This window comes from Cyrtonyx montezumae, unplaced genomic scaffold (genome assembly GCF_038088225.1).
Source record: "Cyrtonyx montezumae isolate F1298 unplaced genomic scaffold, pur_monq_1.0 scaffold_11, whole genome shotgun sequence".
In the NCBI taxonomy this organism is placed as follows: domain Eukaryota; kingdom Metazoa; phylum Chordata; class Aves; order Galliformes; family Odontophoridae; genus Cyrtonyx; species Cyrtonyx montezumae.
Genome location: NW_027071837.1, coordinates 2,569,977 through 2,592,497, shown reverse-complemented (window position 1 = coordinate 2,592,497; position 22,521 = coordinate 2,569,977).

The window sequence follows — 22,521 nt, the reverse complement described above, 5'->3', positions numbered from 1 at the left end:
TGAGAACAGGGTCGGTGCCAAAAGACCTTTTGGACCCAACACAAAGCCAGACCAGCTGCAACCTCCAAAAATGTCCATGTAGATCCTCCAAGTCTTCCCACAAAGAGATCTGAACCGGTGAATATTAACACACTGCATTCTCCCAATGGAGAAGGGAGCAACAGGGCAGAAAAAATTAAACATCTTGCTGAGCAGCACAGAATACCACTCTCAGAGGGGAGAATTAAACCTCACAGCTCTCAGTTTTGTTCCTTGATCACCAGTCCTACCCAGCTAGGGACAAACTGCACAGGTGACATAGTGTGATCCAAACCAATACGCCCTACAAGACAACACAACATGATTTCAACAGGTAATGAAATGAGCAGCGAGGCATACAGTGAGGGTGCAGAAGATCCCAAGGAAAAAAAAAAGCATTTCCAGCTTGCCCTGTGAATCACAAGTCATGACCAGATTTTAAAGCCTATTTCATGAATGAGGACAACCTCTCAGAAGTCCCAAAAAGGCCAGCACCATCTACCATAACGACAAGCTGCCAGCTTAATAAGTAACTTTTAATTATCAGGTCTAGAAGAATTTATGGTGTTGTAGAGTAGTATGGGAGAGATTACATGGTCAGATATGCAACACTTCCATTCAGCAAAAAGGTCACAAAAACGTTCTGAACTTGTGCCAGAGTGCATGGCTGTAGGAAGCTGTAACTCTTCAGACAAAATCCAGCAGAGGTTTCAAAAGGAATATTTTCCAAGTCCCGTAAGTTCCCAACATATTTCACACGGATGCTTCTTTATGAGGGTAATAATTAAGATGCTTCTTTTCTAGTGGAGCACCCCAAACGCTTTGTCAAGTGTACGTATGCTTCGAAAAACGCTTGACAGTAGTCTAGGAAAAATGTTAACTAATCTGCTCTGGTGATTATAAAAAGAAAAGAAGCCTCCAGGTTTCCATTTTAGCTCTTCAGTAATATTTTTTTCTGTATGCCATAAAACCCATCGATGTGGTGAAATGGGACAGCGGAGCCCTCATGTGACTGTAACCCAATTCTGATCCTCAGCTGTGCAGACCCTCTCCTGGGAACCCCTCCCATGTGCACTGGAGCCTTCCCACATGGCAGCCCCCAAAGCTGAGTGATGCTGGCTGCATGGACACATACTTTTGGCTGCTGTGAAAATGAAAGAGAGTTGAAGTTACATTTAGAAAAAGCAGCATTTACCACAGGCTCAGGGTTCATATACAACAAGCACAGCTCAGGTGATGCATGATGAATGGTAAAACTAACCACAAACCTCAAATTTTATCTGTTTACGTTGTGATGACAATATCTCGCTGTCCAAAATCCCCTACAGTCAATGAAAACTCTGCTTTCTGTGCCTTTGCTTCTTGCTATAGCCACATTAATTACTTTGACTAGTGAATGCTTTGTGTACTATTAGCTGAGCAAAGTGTGACTTCATCCCATTGAAGAGCTGAAACAAAGCCTACAGCACAACCCCATGGCTTGCATTTCCCCAGCCCTTTTTTTCCCAGCTCCTTTTTTAAGCAGCTTTGGACTGCCAGATCATACAATCATTCTGGTTGGAAAAGACCTCTAAGATCACCTTGTCCCATCATCCACCTACCACCAATGTGACCCACTAAAACATGTCCCTCCCACTTCATACATTTGACTTCAATCCGATCTTGGATTGTATTTACAGGTGTGCTCAGCTAACGTCTCAGAAACCATCGAATCATGTAAATAGATAAAGTTTCAGATTCATTACTGTGATAATACCCTGTTTGGACTTTAAGGCAAGGTTTTTATGTATTTCTCACCAAAAAAACCCACAACTTATATAAGAGTTTAACCATTCTTTTGCTAGCAAAGGAAAGAGAGGTGTGAAGTTGAAATGAAGCTTTGTTTAGCCTTTATCATGGAAATCTGCCAGTAACATGCTGCAAATCTCAGCAGCTTGCTGGCTGCTGTTATTAGCAACACGTGAAGTGACAATGAGGAGCAAAGGGGAAAAAAGTCTTATTGCAAAACATTTAGTAGTTCTTCAGTAGTCACAGACAGAAGGTAGCCAAGAGTTGTCCATAGGATACTGCAGATGCAGACACAGGAAAGCAAAGAACCACCCACAACACACGCATCACACACTTGCTGCTACAAGACGTTCTCAATAATTTTAAATCTCAGTGCTTTGCTGCAGCTTCTGGAGCCAGAGCAGCCAGGGCTGTGAGCAGGTGCCCTCCAAAGTCACCTCTGAGGGTAAAATTCAGAGGTTTTCTTTGATTTACAGCTGCTCTGAATCAGCTTTAAAAGTCTCTATATTAAAAACAACAACAACTTGGCATCGCAAAGATGAAATTCAGCTCTTAAGACATCAGGATGATTTGTGAAGGGCTACAGCAATACAGAGCCTACAGGCTTGATTTTGTTCAAAGCTGCTAAATCTGCACTATGGATTTGCAGAAGTCTGGCTCATGCGTACTGAACGGGATGAAAATAACAGTTTGGACAAAAATAGCCCTACAAGAAAATCTGTCAGAATATATGGGATCAAAAAGCTTTCAGTCTTTCAAAACACAGCATTTTGTTAAGGTGAAAAACTCCCAAAGTCCTATTTTAAGTTTCAAGACAAACAAGCCCTGGAATACTTGAGAAATAAATACCAGCCCATGATTCACAGGAGATGTATTCCCATTTTCCACCTGTAATGCACAAAAAGGGAAGCATTTAGAATATTTCCTCCTAAAACAGCACTCATTTTTGGTTATATAGATCAGGTGTCTTCCTACAGACATTAGAATGAAACCACAGAACTATTTCAGTAAAATCTCAGCTCCAGTAAATTACACGGAGACTTTAAATAGATGTTATGCACCAAAGTGCAGCTCTCGATCATATTTTAGTGTAAGACCTCATTTGTTAATGCGGGGTTTGGGCTAGATCTGTTTGCTTTAGCAGCACTTGAGTGCCCTCACATGTAGACTCTCCAGGAGCTGCTCCCATCCCAAGGTAGAACTCTGCCCTTGGCATGCCCTTTGGCATCTTCATTCCTTCACCTTGCAAACAAGAACTGTGTTAAAGGAGAGATAATGTTCACGCTAGTTTTTCCCCAAGAAAATATTATTTGTCATTCTGGAGACAAGAAACCACTCTTCATTCACGAGATCAAACATGAATGATTGCCTTTATACCACACTCCTAGAAAACCACTATTTTAAAGATTAAAGTAGTAGAGTGGTTCCAGACATGAAAGACTAAGGAAACTAGCTACAGACAGGACAGAACTGAGAGCTAAACACTTCCAAACATGAAAAAACAGAAAGCACAAAGCTAAAAAGTGTTCACTGAATTGAGAACAGCATGTTTGCAATGAGCTTCACAAGCCACCATGCACTTGGACGTGAGATTCACAGCAAAAGTGCATTGAAAGATTGCCTTGTTTTGTTAGGAGACTTACTGTGATCCTTGGCAGAATCCATGCCATACAGGACTCAAAGCTTTGATGCCTTCATTTGATATAAAGCTTCAGAACTGCCTATAGCTTCCTTCTTCACAGAATCACAGAACTGTAGGGGTTGGAAGGGATCTCTAGAGATCATCTAGTCCAACCCCTTGCCAAAGCATCTCCCTAGACCAGATTGCACAGGTAGGCATCCAGGATTCTACACCCCATACATTCAAAGTGTGCAGAAAGCTCCTTCTAAACAATTATCAAATACATATGCTGAGTTTCACATGCAAAAAGAATGAATGTTTGAAATTGTTTCTCCATAAATGCTCCTGTCACAAAAGAACTCACACATTCCCCAGGCATCATACTGTAAAATAATTCTTCCTTTAGTATTCCAAATTGAATTGCGACACTTTATACATGAAGAAACCTCTTACACTTCTTGTGTACGTATTTTCATTAGCCATCCCAAAAGCCAATGCTTGCTGAGCAGTAACAGAGTTCTCAAAACTTTTCAATTATAGAACATGTTTAATTGTATATGTGGAGATTATAATTACCACGTTGCAGATTCATTTATTCTAGTAAAAGTCGGTGGGGGGGAAAAAAAACAAGTCTGATTTGATGAAGCTATTTCACCTTGGCCAAACACTGGTTCAGGCCATGTCTGAATGTTTATCTTTGTCCATAGCACTATTCCTCTCCCTGAAGAACATAAGCATAATAAGGATTAATAGAGAAGAAATTCATCTTGCCCCACACACTCCCCACTCTCAAGGCAATGACATGCATGGCACAGGGGACCTCAGGACTGGAGGTGTTCTGCTGCAGATTCCTCATCCAGCAAAAAAAAAAGGCACTCTGGCTTTCTGAAATAGATCCCATGCTGCCCATCGAGGAACCAGAAACATCTTCACTAAATCATTGTGATCACTTCAGCTATTAGAAAGATTTCATTTTATGTGATACAGCACTACTTCGTGCTTCCCTCCACTCTGATTGCTAAGATGGATTTATAAGGGTGGCTGATAAAGCATTAATGTATTTATCCGTTTTTATGCAAACAGAAACAGGGAATTTGCTTTTTCGTGCACTGGAATTAAATTCAATGTGATCATAAGAATATGTTAACATAGTAAAATACCTGATGAATAATTCAGGCTCTTAGGAGTGAAAACTGAGGGAGACATTTTCAGATTACTGCGTTGACAAGCCCTGATACCCAAAATGTTTGATGCAATGGAGAATGAATTGGAAAGCCTATGTCATTTTTCTGGTATGTTTGCTTCTCGTCAGTAATATATGGCATTGTGTCTTCATTTTAGATTCCCTACTGGAAAGACTGGAACATTCATGCTAGAAACCAAAAGTGCATCACAATGACGTCAATACCCAGATATATGAATGAGTCAGTTACGTGCTTCTGACCGAGACAGCATTTAGAAGAGTTAAGAAAAAAACCCACCAACAATATTTACAATAAGGAGAACTCATACATCAATTATACCACACCTGCTGGCAAATTCGAGTCGGTAAGGGCTGTGCTTTCTCCAATAGCTTTGGGAACATGCTGGCTTCTAGTCAGGCTGTCAGAATGGCAGCCTGGAAACAAGCTGTTTTCAAGCAGCCTTTTTTTCCCCACCAAGCTGAGATTTTGTAGAGTCAAAAGCAATTTGTCTGGATCTCAAAGATTTTAAAGTGTTGGCCTATTTGGCTGTGGTTTTGTGAACGGACCAAGCAGACTCATAACAAACATGCAACAACAAAGGGTTGCAGTTAAGCTTCCTTATGTCACACAAAGCATAGAAAGTCTCCCTCACTCCTCTCCCCAAGGTGCTCACTAGTCAAGTTCATCATATCACATTAAATCATACGCATCATTTTGAATTATTTGTGATTTATGTGATCGCATATCTCTTGAGTACAATTAACCTATAGTGATACATCCCTCAGAAAAAAAAAAGCTAATAATCACTCTTACACTTCTAATTAGTGAATAACAGATTTCTCTGATAGCTAGAGAAACAGTTAATCCATCACAGCAACAGCTCTGCAGGTCAGAGCTGTACAGTACAAGGGAAAGCAGGCAGCTCAGCAAAGAACACATCTGAGACATGACAGTCTTGTCACCAAGTCAACATGTTACACCTCCCTTTATCACCCGCCTCAGTGTTGTTACCTAAGCAGTGGCACCTCACAGGATGCTGAAAGCTCAGACCTGCCAACTCCCTTGCTTTACCCAAGGCTGCTAGCCTTTCTCTGAAATATGCAAAATAAAACAGAGGTATAAAATTGAGACAGGCGTTGCTCCATTGCCTCAAGTATCCATCTACTGCTGCAAAGGCAAGATAAAACAGTTCTTCACAAATATCCAGTAAAAGCCTTCCCCCAGGCTGCAGCAAGCAAGCTGCAGTTAAGGAAAAAAAACAAGTTCCTTATCTCCCCTTCCCATCACTGTGAACTTCTCACAACCAATCCACATTCACAGAATAGAGTTGTAAGTGTTGGAAAAGAGACTCTGGTCATCTAGGCCAACCATCAACTTGTCACCACAACCCGTCATCCACACTGGCAACTTCCTGCACATGTGAACCTTTCGTTATCTACAAACTCCAGTGCTGAGACAAAACTGGATGTGGACATGGCAGCTGGTTTCAGCCGTCCTTTGGGTTCAAGTCAAATGCATGCCCAAAATACATGCATCAAATCCCAAAGCTGAAGCACAAAGCAATGGCTTCTAGATTGTTGTGACATGGAAGGAAATACACATTGGAATTTCCAAGGTGTTTTACCAACTAGTTCAATATCTCCAGTGCCCTGGAAGCATCTGAAGATCTGGGCTGGTGATTGTTCACATCGACGTTCAGTAAGAAAAACTTTCAAACTCAGCATCTAAAACACAGAGCTTAAACAACAGCCTTCCTAACACTGCAAAGTCAAACTACATAACGGCTATAGTATCAAGCTAAATTAGTGTTTTGACCATAAAATCATAACTCTGACAAAGCCATAAGATTTAAAATTACCTTTTGTATGATTTCAATAGGGGCTTATTATCTAAATGTCAGCTGCAATCAATAACATTACCTTTTGGTATATCCCAGTGTACATGATTTATTTGCGGTAATGTTCCATAATTACAGCTGATGTAAAATGACTAATCAGCTTCACATTTCAGCACAGTTAACCATTCTATTCACAACTTCCACGTCGCTGCTTAAAACATAGTTAAAAGCAGTTGAACAATCCCCAAATACGTCAGCGACGCACTATCCTTCATGTAGATTTGTGTACAGACACACACACATCTTTGCTCACGCACTGAGCTGACAAACACTTTCTGTTCGTCCATTAAAATATTTTACAAACTCAAAACTGTGGCCCATTCTCAATGCTATTCACAGCAGGCTAAATGATTGAAGATTTGACAAGTGGCACAATTAAGCCACTTTCGACTTCCTTTCAGCTCATGTCATTTACTTTATCGGATTACAGTTATTAGAAGCTGGGGGAGGAAAGTGGGCAGGAAAAGGGGGGGATTAGGTTTAGTTGTTCACTCGACAATATAACTTACTAATTTTGGCACATACCTCTATGCCTGTTTTAAAATTATCCATCGCTCTGCTTTCCCCAAGATATGCCTTCACCCACACACCACTTGTGCACTGTACAAGTCTTAGCAGTTATGTAATGGCAGCATCTCAGCTTGGAGATGTAGGCTTTCGCCACAGCACAGGAAAGAGTTATCACAGTCACAGTGAGGAACCAGTGGACACAGAGACATGAGGAAGAGGAAGAGGGGCTCATTGGCTCCTGGCTGGAAGGGGACAGACAGATATCAAGTTACTCAACGGAAGTGATGAGGGAAAAAAAACCACAATAATGACTATACAGTATATTTCTATAGTATTACTGTATATATTATAAACACATATTTATTCTTAGATGCATTAATATTAATATATTTCTATATTTCTATGTCCTGGGTACTACTGACTTTCCTTCCTATATATAAAAGTAAAATTTCAAAGACAGTTTCTCTCCTATTCAGTCATTCAAAAACTGTAATTATAAAACAGATTTTTCAAGTTTCAGCCTATCACATGGCTTCCTCCCTCACACTATTAAAAAACAAATTTACATGAGAAATTAACATCAAACAACCTATTTTTTCATGACTTTTTTTGGCAAGACCCCATGACGTTATTATGTGAAAATCCTAAACAGGAAGTTAGAACTTGATCAATAAAACATTTCAAATGATAAAGCTATGCTCTTGAGTGTACACATTTTATTTAAGCTTATTTACTTAATGAGGCATTTTTCTTTCTTCTAAATCAGTGAACTATTACCAATAGTTATCTGTTTCAAAGTTTCAAAGGAAAATACAATGATACATTACCCAATAAACCTCTTTTTTGTTTGTTTGTTTGGTTTGTTTGTTTGTTTGTTAATAAAAAGAGCCAGATACCAATAGCATTGAATCAGCTCAGGACCTTGAAAGACTGCAAGGTGGCTGTTGTCCCACTCCTATCCTACAAACACTAGAATCATAAAATTATCAAGGTTGGAGAAGACCTACAAGGATCATCCAGTCCAATCGTAACCTGTTATGATGACCTCATGTCAACTCAGTAGCAAAACATGAACTCATCAACTTTTCTGCACGAGCCCGTGACATTACTTTTAAAAAAAGCTATACAGATCAGAAGAGACACATGATCACGTTGTCCACAATTACTTTACAAATTACCATCAACCAAACACAGCTCTGAATACATTTCAGAGAAAGGTCAGTTAAACACGCTAAAATATCATTATTAAATGATTTAATAATCTCAACAGTAAGAACAACAGACAGATTTCTAGATATCACACAAGGAAACCAGCATGCTTTTCTGTGCTATGTAGAGAAACAAATAAATACAAATAACTAATAATAGTAAAGCAGAGTCATTGAGCATCTCAAAATATATAACGGATCTCCTTCCTACAGAGCTTGTAATTATATAACAAGAATAAGATAGTAACAAGCTAATTCCATCATCATCATTATTATTAGCCTGTACAGCTTATGTAAATGGTAACAAGGGTTGTCAAGACAGTTAGATGATAAAGCATATGCAGCAGACAGATTGGTTCAGTTTAGCATCTAAATTTCCATTTTAACTAAAGAGAGTGATTTAAATATGAATTTTAATTTGAATTAAAATATAAAAAAGGATTTTCATAGAAAAACCTTGTTTTCTATAGACCAATATGGAAAGAAGCCATTATGAAAATAGAGTTATTTTAGAAGATTTGTTTCTAAAAAGACAGGAGGTGAATTGTATGAAAGCGAATGGGCCCAGCAAAATAAATCTCAAACAATTTCACTTTATGCTGTGCTTTTCCCCAGGGCCACCGACTGACTCCAACACACTGTGCTTTGGTGAATACTTCATCCCTCCACCCAGCATGGCCTGGGGCACTACCTGAACTCCCAGCCCTTGGGTGAAGTGATTCAACTCAGGAAACATTTGTTCTGGTACCTGATCCTGAAGACACCCAAGGTCAGCCTGGACACTGCTCTGAGCACCTGATGGAGATCTAGATATCTGTTAATACTGGGGAGTAGATGGCCTTTTAGGTTCTCTTCCAACCCAAATGATTCTACAATGCTATGAGATGTCACAAGCTGAGCAAATTGACTTAATGCAATGGATCACCATCTCTTTCTCTCAAAAAAAAAAAAAACCTCTTGATTTGCACTGGCATGAATGAAACAAGGTTTTAATGCTCTGGATGATGCCAATCTTGACACATCCGCTGGGAGGATCCATTTTCAAATAAGCTGGAAGTTAGGCTCTGCTCTTTTCTCACTTGGTGTGGAGCATATTCCTCACAGAAACACAAGAGGCTCAAAGTTAACCTCTAAAGTCCTTGTTTCACACCTATAGAAATCATGACACCTATGTCACCTAGAATCAATTTTCACAATGCATGATCCAATGGGATCCCAATATTGTTTCCAGAACAAATATCTGCTGTCACTAAAGCAACAGTGTGCATCTGGAACAGTTTCCAAAAGATACAAGCTTAAGTTCATTTCTATGAGTGTAGAAAATGAGGCTGCTCTGGGCAGGCAGAAATGCCAAATGTTTTGTCATTTCACTGGAACGCTCCTGGAATAATCCTGGTGCACTTCAGCACACAAAGCACTCTGTGCAGATATGCTAAGGAGGTAAGCAATGAAAACAGATGAAAGATGAACTCGGAATGAAACTGATGACTTCAGCAGTGCTAATTACAACACAAAGCCATAATCCAGTCTCTCCGAAGAAAAGATTGATTGGGATGGAAGCAAGCAACTGCAGCAATATTCAAAATGGAAACACCTGAAGAAATTGAAGGCATTTTCATGAAACCTTAGAAATCCAATAGGCAGCTATTTCAGATGTATATTTCGGTACATACTGTAAACAAGTTTTCAGGAGTAAAAAGGGAGCTTAACCTCACCATCAGTAGCACCACAGTATCTTATATGTGATCACTGTTGTGATTAAGTTCCTGGATTCTGTAGGGTGGCTACAGCCATTTCCCTGCAACTCATTGCAAGTCTTCGTGGTGCAGATGACATCAAAGCATTAAATCTTTTTCCTTCCTCCATTGCATATAGGAATAAAACTGGGATTATGTATGCTGGCACACACACACTGTGCATCTACAGGTCGTAAAAACAACACATCCAGTAAATTGCAGTCTTATTTTTGCCAAGTGAAAATAAAATATATCATCACTTCCAGAAAAAAATAAATCCACTAACTGCTGAAAGGGAACGTTATATTTGTATTAAAAGTGATCTAAATATTACTCTTTACTGCCAGTATGAATTTGAGGAAAAGCAGTGTGAATTATAATTACTATGCTACCAAGAAATGCAATGTACTCTGTTGCAATTTAGAAGTCTGCATGTTTACCTAAAGACTTAAGGAAATATTTAAAGAAGCATTCATTACAATTTATTATAAAAGATATATTATATATATAACATAATATACACATATATATACATAACAAGATATATTACACATATCTCAGTTTTCCTCCTTCCAATATCTGCTTGTTTGAAATCCAGGATTCTCAGTGACTGATTTTTTTTATTAGTAATCACTTGAATAAATAACAAAAAAATTGTGAACAAATGAAAAATGCATTTCAGAGACAAGGAAGGGAAAGTGATCTTAAAAAAGAAATGTCACATATTGATGAGCTCTCAGAGTAAAGCCGACTCACAGGTGGAGTCCAGGTGGAGCTGAGTGTACACTGTGCACACAGAGACCGTGGCAGCAGTGGGAATAAAACTTAAAATACCAGTGAGAGAATTCAAGATTAACAAGTAAATGGAAAAAAAAAAACCAAAATCAAAAACCCACAATCCACAGAGCATGCGGGATAGGAGCAGACTGAAAATCTGATCTAGAAGGGCACCAGAATCATAGAGAAACCCCTTTTAGGGTTTGGATGATCCTTTATCACATCATGAGACTCCAGCCACTGATCACCAAGATGCACTGCCTGCAAACCCTCAGCCACGACAGCTAAGTTCTGCCAACCATACCCGTGTGGCCAACAAATGCATAGAAACTGTGAGAAAAGAACACAGATGGAATTTGAGATTTGCTTTCCTCCACAATGCAGTGTGACCCTACGATCACAGACGCGTGCCAAGATTATCATTTAGTCACACTACCTTCTCTCTGAAATCTGCCTTTACATTTTTGTTTGTGGAGCCAAGATGAAAAACAGCGTGTTTTAAGAAAACAAACTTGGAGAGTTCAGTATTGTGAACTACTAATACAGACATGGGTTTCTGCAATAAGAACGCAGGATGAAGGCCCAAGCAGTTGAATTTATAGTCTCAGAGTCCCCATTTACAGGACAGGCTTTGGAAAGAAACTGTATAAGAGACAGAAAGGAATGTTTGCTCATTAGCAATTCCTGCTGAGGTTGCAGAAGCCATAGATTTATAATGTTAATGTTTTCTGCTTCCGTAGATGTGACACATATATAGCTTGTAATTACCAAAATGAAATATAACTAATTACATAGTTGAGTTTTAGATAATGAGATAGTATCTTGGAAAGCATAATTAGGGAACAAAGGGTGAATCTGAGGCCATTCCAGCACCTCAACTTCTCTAATAGCTTTGAGATTTCCACTGACTAGTAAAATAAAACTAAACTAAAGATAAGACCTGCTAAAATTCAAGCTTTAGGGTTGCTTCATGGCTCTGAAGATCCTTCTCCACTGAATAAAGCTGGTGTAGCACTTCTCTAAGATAGAGATAAAATCACACATTTAACAGCTGAAATACCATCCATGGTGCAGGTCTGAAGTGCCCACTAATTAGTCGTTCAAAAAAACAGAGCATCAAAGAAGAGTCCTTTTAAAAACGCGTGTTTAAATGGCTTTTGTTGAGTTGAATTATGAACGCCTTGTACAATGAAGAAAAACAACAGCAGAACTGAAAATCAAAACCATCTTTCTGGCTGCCTTACAAATCCGCAGTTGCATTCTGCTTTATGGAAAGTCCATCAGGACCACTTCACTCTCTGCATTGCACCATTCCTACAAAAGCAGCTCTATTGCTTCTCCCAGGTAAAATTTATTTTTCCTTTTGGCTGATGGCATGACAGCACGCCAGTAATTTATCTTTGCCTGTAAAAACACTGCTTTCATGATGTCCTTTAAACAATGTTCCTTTCCACTCTTCCATTTCCCCTTTTGGTTGCGTATCAGCACTGCACTGTGGGGCTCTCCTTCTACTGTTCTCACTCAGGCAGGACTCTGGCAAGGCCCCTATCACCCCTGTACGAGCGAGCTCACTGCACACAGGAGACATTATAAAATTTCATACTGAAAAAATCAAGAGGGGAAACAGTTTTCTCCTTTCCATTTAAAGCAATGCATTCAAAAGCTTCAATAATAATTGCCCGCTTCAGTGTCCTCCTTCCAGTCTCTGAGCTCCTTTGGTACAGTGAATTCTCACTATCAATTCTCCTCTACATTAAATGAGTTTGTTTATCACAAGGAACTGAGCAAAACCATCACTTAAGTGAAGTAGATGGCAACTAGATAGTTGCCTATACTGAGCAACTCAGAGTTTGGAAATATCATTTCCAAACAGTTCAACTGCATTGTTTTGATAAGCATCTAATAAAGGTTTAATTAACTCAGAAGAGAAGTGGCGTGAGAGAATTATGAAAATGGAAACAACATTTCCTGTGAAATGCAACTTATTTTTGAAGAGCCTTCCAAAAACTGTCACTACTTAGGAATGAGTTTTCTCCAGAACAGTTCCTTTGTGACCGACTGAGTAAGCACAATTCTAACAAATACATTACCATCATTTTGCACGCTGTTAATTCCACTGAATTTTCAAGCATAATGAGACCACAGGGGCAAAAAGTAACCACCTGTGGGAAAAAAAAAGTCAACTAGACAGACTGGGGATTTCTTTTCTACGTTACTGACCTTCCATGCATTTTCTGAACACAGTGGAATTTATGCAGGAGAGAAACAAGTGGACAATTTTCGTTTTCGCTGCAGTTTGTCAGTTTTATCACTTTGACCACACCATGATCTAAACCACTATCAGCACCATTAACATCTTTCACAATCAATCTTATTTCTTGCAGCAAGCAATCTGAGCCCACAAAGCATCCACCAGTAACCATAGATTCCCAGTTATAACTCATTATCTCTTGAAAGGGTGCATTTCTGGACATCATCAACTATGATGCTGAACCTATAAAATAGATTAACATCTGAATGTGCTGATTAACACACTGGTGCAAGTCCTTACATAAGCAACCAAAGGGAGCTGGAACGTTTACAAAACTGGAGCCAGCAAGGCACAGGGAAAGCACTGTTTATTCATATTTAACATATTCAACCCAGTCCTGGTATCCCTTTACACTACATATTCATTTTTAACTAGACTAACAATCCATCATTTACTGCTGCATAATATTCTTTTCCTATACAGACCGAATACAGCTGTCACTATCACTTTGCACTTAAAAGCTTCATTTCTGAAAGACTGAACGAAATACCCCAAGTTAAATTCACATTCAACTGACAGGCAGTCTGTCATTTCTGCCTTTCCTAACACTGAATGCATCTTTTTAACTCTTGGTTTTTACCACTTCTATTAGAAGATGTTTCCTGCAGCCCTAAGTGATTTAATTACACATCCCTCCTTATAGATTTATTTCCTAACAGCCTCAAGGGTTCCATCAGTCGGTCCCCTTCTCTAAAGATGATTTTTTCACCTCTTCATGGGAGCACATCCCTCCTCGAGGTGGACCACGTTGGTGGTAGGTAGACTGTTGGATTAGATGGCCTTTGAGGTCTTTCCCAACCTTAGTCGCCCTATGATTCTAAGGCACCAATCTCAGAAGTTCACAGCAGCACACTGCTTGGGACACACCTGGGAAAATAATTATTCATTTTGCCTGAAATTATGGAGTCTGTCTCTTCGACAAGAAAACAGCCACTGCTTGGACAGAACTGAGAATATTTTACTAACTGGGAAAAACATACAGGCTGAAAAGACCTGCAGGTTTAAGTAACAGAAACTTTTCTGTTTCAGACAGATGTGTAAACAGGAATTCAGTACGAACACAGAAATTTGATGAAGACTCCTCAATGGTTAAATTACAAAAGCTGCAAAATTGTTACAGGAGGGGCAGGGGCTGGGAGGAGGAAGAAGAGGAACTGCGGTACTTTGAGAAGATGCAGTCTGGCACAGCACACGTCTGTGGGGCCAGGGGAAAGGTGCATTGTTTGTTTTCTTCTGATGGTCTCAAATAACCGTGTACAGGTTTGGAATGGAGACCCAGACATAGCTGCTTTCTATATGCAAGAAGGGAAGGAGCCCAGGTGGGCTAGTGGTTTTTTTTCCCCACACATAATCCCTAATGCTACCACAAGAGAAAGGGAATATATGGTTTTGTACATCTTTCAGAGGTTAGAGATGGGGAGCACATCATACAGCAGCTGTGCTGCATAACCTGGCAACAAGCTCCTGCTTTTGCTTGCAAGGATGTAGCCCTCAGCAACAAAAAAGGCGTTTTTAAAAATAGGAGTGGAAGTCTACAGCATGACAAACAGGCAATAATTTCTTTAAAAGCAGTGCATTTTGTTGTAGCCCTAAGCATGCCAGAGGCACATCAACTTCTCCACAGCTGCATTTTTATGAGGCCTCAGAATGCATCTGCTGGGAGTGAAGCCCCAGAAGAAGAGAGGTGCAGGGCAAATTCTATTAGCACACAGATATCAAAACACCAAAGGTCAGAGAAAACACAGGAGCAGATAAATAAATGAAACACATAAATGAGATACCAAGAAGCAAGTCCAGGCTTCCTCCTGCATTTTTCTTCCACCTAAATAACAGTGTTTTTGAGACATCCTCAACAACTGCACAAGAAAGAAGTCTGTAGTGGACAATGGAGATGGTAGGAACCCTCCCTGCTTATAACTCCTTCCTTTTAATGCAGGGTATTCTCATCTTGAAAGACAACTAGAAGAGAACTAGATTTAGTTACTGTCAGTAGGAATTAAGGACGTCTAAAAAACAGACAGGATGGGAAAAGAAAAAAGCAGCATATCTGCAAAAAAAACAAAACCACAACTGTAGACCCATCATGTATTACAACAAACAGCACAAGGATGCAGGCTGGGAAACAATACATTTGCTGCTATCTCTGGATTTTTCCTCACGTGCTTTGTAAATTTCCTTCCTATGTAGGTATTTGATGATTTAGAAGAGAGTTTGGCCCCAAAGTCAGCAGCCACACATGTTTATAATGCTTATTAGAAGGACCAAAAAACCCACAGTGCATGGTTTATGTAGAAGGGTGAGGATCATCAACAGGAACAAAGACACAGACAAAGCTAACCTTTTTAATGCTGGTTTTGTCAGTCAGCTGCCCCAACACGTGCAATAAGAGTGACTATGGCAATCAGGTGCCAAAACTTCAGTCCAATTTGGGAAAGCAACTCACATCCTGTGAGAAACTCCTCAGAGAAAGCCAACTTTGAGTACTTCCATCAAAAATGATGGAAAAAAAAAAGCACCAGCCAACCACCTACTGTATGATAATATATCCTGCATCTCCTTCCATCCTTCTCCCATACACTGTTCTCCCATTCCAGCCCGCAACTCAACACAGCTCTCATGGGAGCCATGCTATAAATCAGATCATCTACACTATAAACTTATTTCCCATTGCCTTCCCTGGTAAAGTTTTACCTTTAATCCCTCTCCACATCATTACCAGCACCATCACACAACCGTGCCCCTCCCCTGGAGTCAAAATGCCACAGCACCCAGGCACATAGCCATTGCCTGTATTTATTACATAGCATCTTTTGCAGGATGTTCAACCTTTTAAACAAAACACAAAACATCAGGTTGGGAAATAGAATAAGCCTGTGCTACAACATCCACTTTCAGAAGGATGTGCTGCATTTCACTAGAACTGCCAAGGTCCTCCTCTTTCTGTCTTCCTCCATTGCTCTCTAAGACTATTCATTCTCAACACAATCATCCACATTTCCACTCTGATTTTATTATACTCAGGCACGATGCAACCTGTATTTAACAACGCATTACCATTTTCAAGGGCAAATATTTTTCCGTAATCCCAGCTATGTCATTATTCTCTTCCTATTACACATACTTTAAATGTCAAAATCCATCTCCTAGAACTAATCAAATATAAAACAAGCTTAGCAGGAGAAAGCCAGTTTGAAAGGGGTAGTCTAGATGAAATAAAAACTCAAATGTCCTTTCTTAAAAATAGTCTTTGCCTATTCTTTAATTTACTTTTTTAAAAAGATGTCCCAGGGACAATCTGTAGTAAAGAGATTCGAGTATTTCTCCACTCTGCTGACATCACCCACCATCTGGGGCAGCACCTAAATACTGGGGAATATTTAACCTGATAATTAAGAAGTGAGGCAGGATTAACAAACAAACAAACAAAAAAATCCATTAATGAGAAGAACGTGTGTTTTACAAAGATGGAAAGGTGTCAACATTTCACGTTTAAGTACTTAGGCGAGTTGAGCTTAAGCTTTGGTTAGGTTTTTCATGACTTCCTTTACCTATACCTATTCCTTTACTCTCTAGTAGTTATTTGCCAGCATTATTCTTATACAATACACAAATAATGGTTTATCTTTTAATGTAGCTGTCAAAGATTATCTGATATCACAATACATTGATTTTATATTTGTAGTACAGAAGTCTTCATTTACCTATTTCTTCATGAAGTCACAGAGTAAACTATATCTTACAATCCACAGGATATACTACACGTTGATATAATTACCTTTAAAACTCTGAGCAGTTTTTAATTCTTCTTCTGATTGAAATCTACTATAAACTCGTTCAAAGCCTTGTATCTTCTTCACCATTTTAGGATCCATTTCTCTGTGGTGTCACACTTCAGTTTCTTACAAAAGCACACTAACCAGCCAAGTTCTTTCCTGGTTTAGACAGTGGTTTGGTTCCAAACAAAAGAACAATCTCTTCCTCTGGGATTCTACAGTTTCCACACTGAACAAAGTAAATTGTTAAACTCTTTCAAAAATCCATCTCCATCATCAAGTAAGGCTGAAGATACCTGGAATGTACTTGTAGGCTGTGGAATACTCAGGTGGGATCTTGCTTCCATTCCCAACATCACCAACCCTGTCAGATTACAAATGAGTCTCTGTGTCTCCAAACACTGAATAACATGGGTTATTATGTTTGTGTCAAATTTGTCTCCATCTTGATTAAGATAAGAACCTTGACATGATTTGTATGAGATGTGTGACCTTACCAAAGTTTTCGTAATCTCAAACCTCTAATGTTTTTCCATTTTGGACATTCACTGATCAAAAAAACACATTTATTTTTGTAGGCTATCACAGATAAGACTACAGCTGTGTTGTCTGTAGAATGGTGTTTTGGGTTATATTCTCTACGAGGTTTAACACTGATTAGCTACTTTTTTGAAGCAGTTTTTATATGATCTTTGAGTGCCCTCAAACAGATGGGCAAGAAAATGATACCCTGTGTATAGTGTTATATAAACCTACAGCAACTCTGTAGTTATCTATGTCTTCACATCAAGATGAATATCAGTTCAAAGAGTTGGCAGTGATTTCAAGAGGCCGTCTTCTCTTTCCCTTGTTCTGCAGCAGGATGAGAGGTATATCTAATCCTTCCTTTACCTGAAACCATCTAACCAGTTTGTAACCTGTAATAAATTCATCAGTGAAGCAGATTTCACAGCTCCCACAAGCAGCTAACTCTAATGCTTCACAGTCCCTGCAGCTGGAAAATAATTCCTAAGTCAAACACATTTTCGTTTTTTATTTCCCACTGCTATCCAGATAGTAATTCATGAAAATTACCTTCATTTATTTTATTTTGCAAATTTGTGAGTCCTTTTTAGACTCAATCAGCTGGTGTTGATCCCCACCAGTCTCATATTCTGAATTTCCCATCTTTCCACACTTCAGAAATTTCCATTTGTTTGCTGCTTTCTAAAATGCAAAGCATAAAACGTTCTCTTCGAGGTTAATACCAAAATCCTTGCGGTCACAACCATAAGCTTTTTAGTGGTGATGTGAAGCTGTCCCTTTATACCTGCACAGCATTCATACTGCCGTCAATGGACCTAAAAACAAAAAGTTTTTCACTCTAGTCAGTCAAGTCCCTGCTGGAGCCCCATGCTGGGTAGTCAATAAGGTAGCCAGTGGCAGGATTCCCCACTGTGCTCACCTGCTGAGTTTACAGCCAATTTTAATGCACATGAACTTTTCCAGGAAGCCCTAAACTCAGCATACTGCAATATAGGTCTTTATATACATTCCCCCAACGTGCAGTGAATTCTCTTATATTACTGTACCTTCCTCCTCACTAAAGTTTAGAAAAGTGATTTAGATGAGCATCTCTGGTATCACACAAGAAACATATTATATAGTTGTATTTTATATATATATTTATATATTTTTATATATTTTATTTATATATATATAAATATATATTTAAACAGGGCTCTATTTAATGAGTTCTCTTGCTCTTAAACCTCCACACTAGTCCCAAGCATTCATTTTCCACAGTCATTCCCAAAGATAGGCAAATATTACTCTATGCAAGTAGAGGCAAAAATGAGAAGGCACTCCAAACTGTAAGCTTTAATATAAAACTTTGGTAGCTGAGCAAGACAAACAATTTTATTTGCTTCTCAGGAGAATGCATTTTAATAGGATAAAATCCTGCCCCCAAATGTATAGATACACAGGAGAAACAGCTGTGCCCTGGAGAGATCATCTTGCCTGAGAATATAAGGCTCCAATTGCTGCTCTGTGTGCAAAATTTAGACTAAAACTGCAACAGGATCCAACAAAAGGAGAGTCCACAAGGTCCATCAATCAGAGGAGGAAAAAAAACCAACACAGTTGACATGGCATAGGAGAGGACAACAAGGCTTTGAACTTCCAGGAATATCCTTTCTTATCTCAGGAGCTTCAGCAAGTGTGCTTCTGTGGGGTGGCTAAAAATATTTATAGAAAGACAATATTTTTTAAACTCAAAAATGATGCACCACCACCACCTGGGTTTGACTCCAAGCCTTTCTGGAATCACATCATACACATGAGCCTTTCTAAGATCATATTTAGCAACTCAGAAATATACCCAGATCTTACCACACCACAGCAAAATCACATCCATAAGGATGTCACACACAAAACAGAATCAAAAGACAAAGCAAAGGAAGGAAGGAGGCAGCAAGGATGAGGAAAAAACAAGCAAACCATTCATACAACTGCTCACAGCAACCCATCTTCAGGTAGCATGAGCAACACTTCTCCTTCACGCTCTCCTCTCCCTCCTAAACCTGTACTTAAAACGCACTGCTTGGCTCATCACCTTCTGACAGAGCACACAGCACGGACCTGACCTCTCAGTGGAAATGGGACCCTCCTCTAATGCAATTCAATGATTGGTGAGCTGCTCTCCAGGCATGCTGGGTGGGTTTATCAGGAGTGAGAGCACGAATTTAAGCTCCTCACTGATCACCAGAGGGTGCAATGCATGTTCAGTTTCGCATGCTCAGAGAGAAAACGATGGGGAATCTGATGAGAGACTTGTTCATGAACGTAAATTTAAGAAAAGGCCCTTAATCTGCCAACTCAATACCTTAGAACAAGGCGAGGTAAAAGGTGGCCCATCAGGAAGTATTATTACTTACCTCCCAGCTGAAATAAATTATAAAGCTCTAAGCCTGGCAGACAGTTCTGAAGCCTGCAGGAGGAGCAGGTAAATTAGAGGTAGCAGCTCTGAGGGCTAGATAGTTTCTAAATCTCTCCTAACCCTTCTCTAAACTTCCCTAAGTTGCAAGAGGGACTAGAGGTTCGTTTCCTTGAAAATCTTGGCCCCACAAAGCATACAAAGCAAGAATAGCAATCTGACACCAGTCCTGCCCTCTCTCTGGACATATTTTTCCTCTGACTGAAGCACGTGATTTACAATTCTGGTAGAGTGCTAAATGGAAATGCTCTTTCCTTCACTGCAGCTATGAGTCACCATCCAGACACCACAGCAAACTCAGTTACGCATGGAACAGAGGCGACTCATCACCCTCAGCCTTATCTACAGGCACTGGTGAGGAACAGGCCACCTCTCAGCATCTCTAAATCAAGGCTGATTCAGCCCATGAGCAACGAAGGAAATTGCCTCCACTTCCACCAATTACAGGGAGTGTAGTAAGAGCTTTGAGCATCCCTGCTAGAGAATTAACAAGGGATAATTCTTTTACCTGGATCTCAGAACTGGGCCATGTGGATTGATAGTGGCTGGAGGACTGCAATCCTCACGATAACTCCCAGCTATGCAGCTGACTGATTTGTTGCTTGGGTGACTTGTGTTTCAATTTACCTCTCTCACCTTAATTTCAGCCGAACCCTTGAGATGTCATCTATTTCCCAAAGGAACTGAGAAAGAGAAAAGTGGAAATCAAACGGTGTTAAGTGAGACGCAAAAATGAAATGGTTGAAGAAATGACATAACCCTGGGAAAATTAATTACAAGCTGCCATCTAAAATGTCATCAAGAATGGAGTCACATATATCCTAAGGCCTTTGATAAAGGAGGTCTAATACCAAATCAAGAGAAGGAGGAGAAAGCAACTTTCAATAATTCACACATGCTGGAAGCTAATCAACATTCAGCCATGAAGATGACATTTCCTTTAAGCGAGCTCCCCTTCAGCTCATCAGAATAGCAACAGCCTTAGATTGTACCTCACCATTTAATTACTAATGGGTTTTGTTTTGTTCTTCGGTCGCCTTTAATTTAGCAAGGGAACTGAATTTATTTTGCTTTAAAAATTACCATAAGAAAGCCAACAGCCATCCCTTCTCCTCCTAACTTCCCCTCTACAAGTTGTTTCTAAAAACTTTTTTAAAAACCTCAAACTGCCGTGTAGGGCAGAACATTTAAATTAAAAAAAATGAGAGAGCATTGCAGCCTTTGTTTGCTTTACACACACACAAATTAGATTTATTATTCCAACAGATTCCTGGGTTTGGAGCCACAGGGCCTCAGATTCTCTTCTCCACATGCTCTGAGCTGGAGACATCAGTTATTCACCTCTGGCCAAAATCTCATGGAGAGACTTAAAGGAAAGCAAACCAGCTTTGCCCTTCCAAACAAAGCAGCACTCTGATCTCTGTCTCACACCAGGATTCCCCAATAACAGAACAGCAGCACACACCTGAGCTTCTGAACGGAAGCCCTGGGAAGGACATCTGGAAACTACAAGAAGAAAATAATGGAAGTAGTGAGGAACATGCATTGTATATAACATGCAACGAGCGAGTTTATACAGTGCTGTGAGAAGCCACGTCTTGCCCTGTAATAAATCCAATTTTTGGAAAACATTTGTCTTTATGGGAACAAAATGAGTTTGTTCAATTAAAATATGCATTCTCTGGGAATTGGGTGACTGAATTAAGCAATAAATTCGGTACCTGCCCTGTGCTTAGCTGGTTCATTCCAGCACCATATGGATGCTCGTAAACATCACTCTACTGCTCCTACATCAGTCCTCTGTGCCCCACAGGCAAACACAGCAGACAGATCACAGAAGTGCCAGCAGTAGAGAAGGAAACACGTCAGTGCTGGTCCTACCAACTCCTCCACCACTCTGTAAGGGACAAATTGCTTATACATGCAGATGTTAATGAGAGTACCCCCTTTTTTGCCCCAGAGAAGTAAGACCTGGAATTGCTGGAGCAGGGCTTAGCACACAGCTGCTGCCTTTTGTGCTCCACCCTGTGCATCAACACTGATGCTCTTCTATTTGTGCAGTAGATGCCAGCTAAGGAGCTAAAGGCACCAAACCTTCCTGGCACAGCCCACTGGTCATCTGGCTGCTTAACGACATAAAATAGTCCCAATGTTACGATGCTGTTATCAAGCATCCATTATTAGACAAGTATCTAATATTAATGACAGGTGAAAAATAATAGCTTCCCAATGTCACAGAATTATTAAGGTTGGAGAAGACCACTAAGCTCATTATGCCCAACTCTAACACATCCCTATCATGCCTACTAACCACACCTCTCAGTGCCACATCCACCCTTTCCTTGAAAGCCTCCAGGGGAGGTCCAAATGACAGAAGAGAAAATTAATATCACACCTGACTTAGAAGAAAGTGCAAGTTTTGGTTTGTACCTGCTAAAATTACAGCAGGATTTTCAAAGTATATACCTTGAAAGAGAGACTACTAATACATGGATACCCTTTATTAGCAGCAGCCTCTGAGGACAGAAAAGAAATAAAAGGCAATGACCTAAGGAGAGCAAGGAGATGATGTATCATCAGCAGTACCACCCAGCGGTCAGAACAGCAGAAAGGGCATTTCCAGAGCTGCTCAGGTCCCCCTTCCAGATCAGAACGGGCAATGCAGCAACTTTCAAAGCTGATACTAATGACCCTTTGCTATAGTTATGCAGCAACAAAGTT